This window comes from Sesamum indicum, linkage group LG8, assembly GCF_000512975.1.
Source record: "Sesamum indicum cultivar Zhongzhi No. 13 linkage group LG8, S_indicum_v1.0, whole genome shotgun sequence".
NCBI classification, from domain to species: domain Eukaryota; kingdom Viridiplantae; phylum Streptophyta; class Magnoliopsida; order Lamiales; family Pedaliaceae; genus Sesamum; species Sesamum indicum.
Genome location: NC_026152.1, coordinates 10,828,166 through 10,835,281, shown reverse-complemented (window position 1 = coordinate 10,835,281; position 7,116 = coordinate 10,828,166).

The following is a 7,116-nucleotide window of genomic DNA, read 5'->3' as shown; positions in this document are numbered from 1 at the left end:
CTTATCCTACTGGCTCATGTTCTGATCGAACGGCTTCCATTGTCCGGGTCTTCAGTCGGTTTGTGCGACCCGGGTCGGGTCCTCCGCGACCCGCCCGTTACAAGAGGCGCGGATCCTGGTCGCGAAATGACTCTAATGCCCTTAATGAAGGGTAATCTAGTCTTATTGTAGGGGTTACAAGTGTATACCCATCAGATTTTTTTTATTAATATCAATAAATTCGATGAATTTTGATTAATTGAGGAACTCATTTGTTACACATAAGCAAACTTTAGAGGTGTTAGGTATAATTTTTCAAATAACAGGAGATTTACGTAATTATACCAAATTTTCGAAGAAGAAATTATAATTATTCTTATATATATTCACCACACGCACTGCATACAGGGAGAGAGAGGGGAGAGAGAGAGAGAGGAGAGAATCATTTGTTTCTATTTTTAAGTTGTTTTTCTTTGTTTTTGCAAGATAATGAGAGAAAGATAATGTAGAGATTTTAGGTGGAAAAATTGCGTTCTATGTCCCACAAATTCGATCATTTACGATTTTGGTCCCATTTTAAATTGATTTTCACTACATTAATGCATCCCATAACTCAAAAAAAAAATATATATATATATATATATAATTTCAGTCCCAAGCACTATTTCAGTTGATGGGAATATCGCTTGCAGGTCATGTCGAGCTTCGTCAATAATAGTACTATCAAAATCGAAAAAGAGTTAACTTGTGAAATATAAAATGTAGTTTTTCCAAATATTTTGTAAGGATATGGACAAAATTTTAAATATATATAGTTATTTTGTAGACAATTTAATGAAAAAGCAAACAAGGCCGGTTCTTGAAATCTTTGAAAATGTAATTGTACATATTCATATTGTCTTAGTGCATGAACGTAGGACTGCACAAACAGTGGAAAATGGGACAAAATCTGAGGAAATGATGTAATATGTAAGAAGGTTGGAAATAAATGGCAAGAATTAATTTCTTCTTCTTCTTCTTTTTCAAAAACAAATCGTGGATAGTGATGGTTCTTGGGTTTTCTTCTTATTTCCGTATTATTATTAATTATTAAATTTCTGAGGATTTTATTTATTGGTTGTTATTTTATGTATCTACAGATGATGATAAAATTGAAAGTTGTGGGGTGGGGTGGGGTGGGGTGGGGGGGAGGGGGTTGAGTTGAGGCATGGTGGGAGAGAAGTGTTGGGTGAAGATAACAAAGTGTGGGAATGGCCCATCCCTTTCGCCCATTAATGAAGTGGAATCTCTGCCCTCCCCATCCTTTTCAATGTTACTTGTCTCACATTTTTATATATTTAAATACTCATTCTCTTCTACCAATAATATCTCAGTCGTACTGACATTTTACGAATAAATTCGAAATCGTAAATTTTAGTTTCATCAAGTATTTGAGTATGTGTCTTATTAAATAAGGATAATCATATTTTTTAATCCTGAAGTTTGGTATAATTAGATATAGATTTTCTCTAGTTTGAAAATTATATTTAGTACTCATAAGGTTTAGTTTCGTCCAACAAATAAGTTCCTATGTTAGTCAAATTCACTGAATTTATTGATATTAACAAAAAAAAAAAAATTGAATGAAAGTTGATATTTATACTCGATTGACTCATTACTGACTTATTGTGGATCAAATAATTGTTTGGACTAAATTACCTTTATAATGGTGAAGGTATACATTTTCAAATGCATTAACATGTGAAGGCTATGAGGGTAATTTGATCGTAAAAAGATTTATATGACCAGCAATAAGTCAAGCACGAGTTTAATATAGATTATTTTTTTTTATTAATATCAGCAAATTTGATGAGTTTTGACTAACAGAGGGACTCATTTGTTAGATGAAAGCAAATATCAGATATACGAGATATAAATTTCCAAACCACAGAAAATTTATGTGTAATTACACAAATCTCAGGAGAAGATAGTGTAATTATCCCTATTTAATAAGAGTTCAATTATAATAAATATTTGTCCCACATACATAAATTTATTATAATATTAATTTATTAATTAAATAGATGTATTTATAAATTTATAAATAATAATATAATAATATATAATCACCGTTTCTATTTAAAAAAAACAAAATATTCATTCCCCTCCAACATATCCAACACTTCAAATCTACACCAAAAATCATTGTCATCCTGCACACAAATACCTCATTATTAACCACTCTTTCTTGTTATTTACTTATCAAGAATGAGTAGGTCGCGAAATGAAATCAGCTCTTCCTTAAACAAAGTAAAATTACTTGTTTGAGGCCCCACCAAAATCTGTTAGTGTTTTTTTATTAATATATGAAAGATTATTAAAAAAAATTATAAAATAAATTATTACGATAACAAAATATAATATTAACGACAAGATATTAAGTAATCATTTTAAAATTGCACTTAAAACATATATTAAATGATAATAATTTTGCTTTTGTCATTATATATAACTATTAGTAACATACATTATATATGTATAAAGTTATCATTATAAATAATGAGTTAAAAAATATACATAGAGCGATAATAAATATTTATCGTTGCTAGATTATCACTATACACGTGTCATTAATTATTTATAGTATCCAACCGTTTGTTATTAATTCTTACTAATTACAATTTTTATAAAATGGTTATTACAATAAAATCAAAATTATTTAATTATTACATTTAATTATATATAATTAGTAAAAATATTAAAATAATATCCATTTTTAACGTTAATTTTTTTTATATTTCTTTCTTTTGTAGCGTTCACACATAACCAAAAAAAAAAAGCGATTTAAGACAGTCGTAGCTATAAGGTTGCATGTCATGGAAACGTCCAGGCTACCACAGAGGAGACAGATATTGCTCTTTTTCCTTGATTTCCGCTAGACTTCTTCCTAAAATTTAATTAATGATGATCGATGATCTGACATGTTGCTTATATATATATATATATATATATACTTTGCATAAGTTTCAAATAAATTATATATGATTTAGAATGTTCCGTAAACAATTGTGTTTTGCCCTTTCTGCTCTGACATTATTGGATTTTAAGGATTATTAATATGCATTTATCAATATGGATGTTGTATTGAAAATTCGGGACGAGGTCTTTAACAATGATAGAAGTTCGATGCAAAAGTCATACCTGTTGTATGAAAGACGACTATTTATAATTTTTTTTAATTGTACGATTCCATGTGAATCACGGACCAAAAAATATAAATCTAAAACTTGTCTAAAGATTTTGTTACGTACACTGTTGTAGGTTCTGATACGATCTTCAAAAAATATACCCCACATCAGATGTAAAGTTAAAGTTACGTTTACAATTAGGCGTCGTATTCATATATACTCGTTATTAAATTTTATTTTTGAAATAATGCAATTTTAAGAAACTTTTATTGGGCCAAATAATACAAAAAAAATAAATCTAAAACATCTTATCATATATTTTAAAAAAAATTATATGTACAACCAAACATCACATATATATTTTCAGAATGATCTACTATTTATACTTGGGATAAATCAAAGTTGTCCCATGATGTCATACATACATACATATATATATCTATATATATTAGGTATAATACAAAGATATAAAATTTAATGCTATGTTCCTAAATAAACCAAAGTTTGGAGGGAACTTAAAAAGGGAAATTAATGTTTGTTTGCTCAAAATTTGCCAATCATATCACGAGACCTTAAGAATAGGATTATGTTTTTATTACAAAAGATGGGAGGCCGACGTCCCATCAACAAATTCGAGGTCATGAGTATAAATTTTATTAAATGTGTAGGTATTTATCTTATTTTATGTCAATTTATTATAATTTAACAAAATGATTTGAAAATGATATTTGGGCATTTGTCTTATTATTTCGTGAAATTATAATAAATTCTTATAAAGTGAGATAAATATTACACATAATTAGTGAAATTCAAACTCATAATTTCAAACTTTTTAATGAAATTTCAAACTTAATCATTAAACTAAAACATCAATGATGAAAAATCAAAATCTAAAAGCCACGTTTTGATACATTATGTTATTCTTTTTTATTTCTTTTTTTCCCCTACTCATATTCGATATTCTAATTATGTAACAGTACTTTTTTTCCTCCTTTAATAAAGTTAATATTTAATACCCTCAATTATTAAAGAGAATGAGATTTTAATAATAGAAAAATAAACACTTCATTTATTGAAAAAGAAAAAGTACAACTCCCCACAGACAAAGGGTAATGTAGAGGATAAATTGTATTTTACGTACGTTCCACAAATTAATTTCTCTTTTTTTTTATATCATTATTTTTAATCATCAGATTGTATTTTATCATTTCTAAAAAGTTTATAATTTTAGTCTAAAGTCTAAATTTTATTAAATTTCTAAGAAAACAATCTTAATTATCTTAAAAACTTAACTTAAAACAATATAGCTTGTGTGACGTAAACTATAAATTTTAGGTGGTTACGTGGACGACAACAAATAGCTGGGAGAGCAGATGTAAGAGAGAAGGATTAGTTTATATGAATTTCAGTGTTATCTTGGAGTTATAAATTAGAAGGTAGACGCAGATAATTAATAAATAACTTGTACAATTTCCAATACCACTCTGTAAATTTTTAGACTTTCCAAAATCAGAAATCGCACTTCGCATTCAATTATGCGGCGCCCTTAATTTAACACTTTTAACCTATTTTCTAAGGCTACATATTATTCAATATATATATATATATGTATATTATTTTCTTTTTTCAAATTATACAACTAGTTCGGCGTATATTTACTGGCAATGACCTTCAAACTCAGGATTGTTTGTTTGGTTTGGTTCTGTTACATGTGATTCGAATCGAGATTAGTAATGATTCGACGAATTGAATTAGATATGGTTTACTTGAGGTTTTTGAGCTGTATAATGAATTGGCTTACGACACAAATCTTTAAGTTTGTTTTGGCTTAGGGTATAACGGGATCGTAGAGCTAGACCTCACATTAGTACACATACCTTGTGAAATGGATCAACTGATACTTATATAGTCTTGTGTCGGAGTCTGTTCGCTTGGAGTGTTTGGAGTTTTCTTGTTAAATATGAGATTATTCATAATTAATATTTAATTTAAATTGATATCTTGACACTTGTTGAATAATTTATTGATATATTTTGTCCCACCATATATTGTACAATGTTTGCTTGATTCATTATTAGTGAGTTTTTAATTTCATTACAATTTTTAATAAAATGCTAATAAATACATATAATATATATAATTTAATACGTTCAAACTCAAGTATTAATTTTAATATGTTAATAATTTTAAATTAATAAATATATTAAAAAACAAGGAAACAAGAAACTACTATCATTTTGGAATATGGGTAGGTATTCCTTGAAAAAGCAACTATCATCTCATTTTGGGAATCAAGGTATGTGATTCCTTCATAATTATATGTATACACTGGAAATGTATTCTTCACTACATGTCGTCACACTAATATTTTATAGGGTTGAATGCAATTTTCCCTTCTAACATATTGTAAATCAATTAACTATCTTTTTATTAAAAAATTATAATAATTTATCGCTTCGTGTTTTTTAAAATGAAGCAATTTATCTCCCTGTCTAAGGAGGTACTTTTGCTTCATTTTGAAAAATACAGGGAGCATAAAATTGCTGCATTTTTAAAAATACGGGGAGATAAATTGCTAGTTTATTTTCTATAGGAGATAATTTACTTATTTATAATATCATAAGGGTTGCTTGCATTATTTTTCCATATTTATGCTACTATTATAGGAATATAAAAACCCACTAATTATCAGCACTAAATGTTTAAATATTAATTTGTCAAAAATCAATTCAAAACGAGGTACAAAAACTAATCCAAAATGAGGTAAAAAAATAAAAAAAGTTACAAAAACCTTTCCATAAAAAAGGTATAATTCCCATTTCAAAATGTGGTACATATTACGTTCCAAAAACGTTGAAGAATTTCACAATTTATGTTACAAAAATCATTCAAAAATGCGGAGCAAAATATTTAATTAATTTCATTTTAGGAGGTACAAAATGAATTTTGTGGACTGGTCAATATTTGTAACGGGGATTGTAAACCGCTACAAGAGCCTACTGTAACGGCTTTTGTAATGTCTCTGCAAGTTACGTATTTTTCTCCCATTACAAAAAATTGTTCTAAAAAAAATTCTAAATAATATTAAACCTGTCTCCAGAAATTATTCCAAAAAAATATATTTTTGGTAGTGATTTAGTAATCTGAAAACCCATCATTATGGAAAAATAATAATTAATGTCACTTACCCGTGACGTCGCACCCGAATGTAAGATGAAATGATGAGAGATAAGATATGAAATCATAAAAGATTAAGAAATTTCCTCGAAAAGCGATCAAAACACAACAGGACATAAGCAGTATATTTGGTTTTATTTTTAACTTGTTTTGATGTGTTTTATGGAGATAGAGAGAGAAAAATAAAGATAAATAAGTATGTGTTAGAGATAGTGTGTATGTTTGGATTTGTTTTTGGAGATAATATAAAATAAGTATGGTATGTTTGATGTTGTTTAGTAGGAGACAAAAACTACTGTTTATTGTCAAGTTATATCTCTTTTATATATATATATTTATATATATGTATGAGTATGTATATAATATTTTTAGTTGTAAGGCCTATAATTAGTGTAGATTTATTTTGACAAAAAAAAAAAATGAGGCACTGTTTCAAAACACCATCAAAATTTCCAAAACAAATCAAGACAAATATTGTCCATATTTGGCCCATATCAAAAATGAAGTAAAATTGAAACCAAACATTACGAAGACATCATCTTCTTATAGGGTGAGGTGGTATCTATACGTGCACTTACGATGACTAAAATGAAAATACAATCTTGTCCTCCAATTAATTAACATGTGATTGTTGTTTTGTTGTGATAATTTGCCTAACAGATAAAAGAATGTGTGGGCTTCTTTGATCCTTCTTAATTGGTGAAAAACCCATTTTACCCCTATAAGTTCTTTTTTTCATGCATCACTTATATATTTTTAATGATAATTTTTGTATATATTATCTTTATCATTG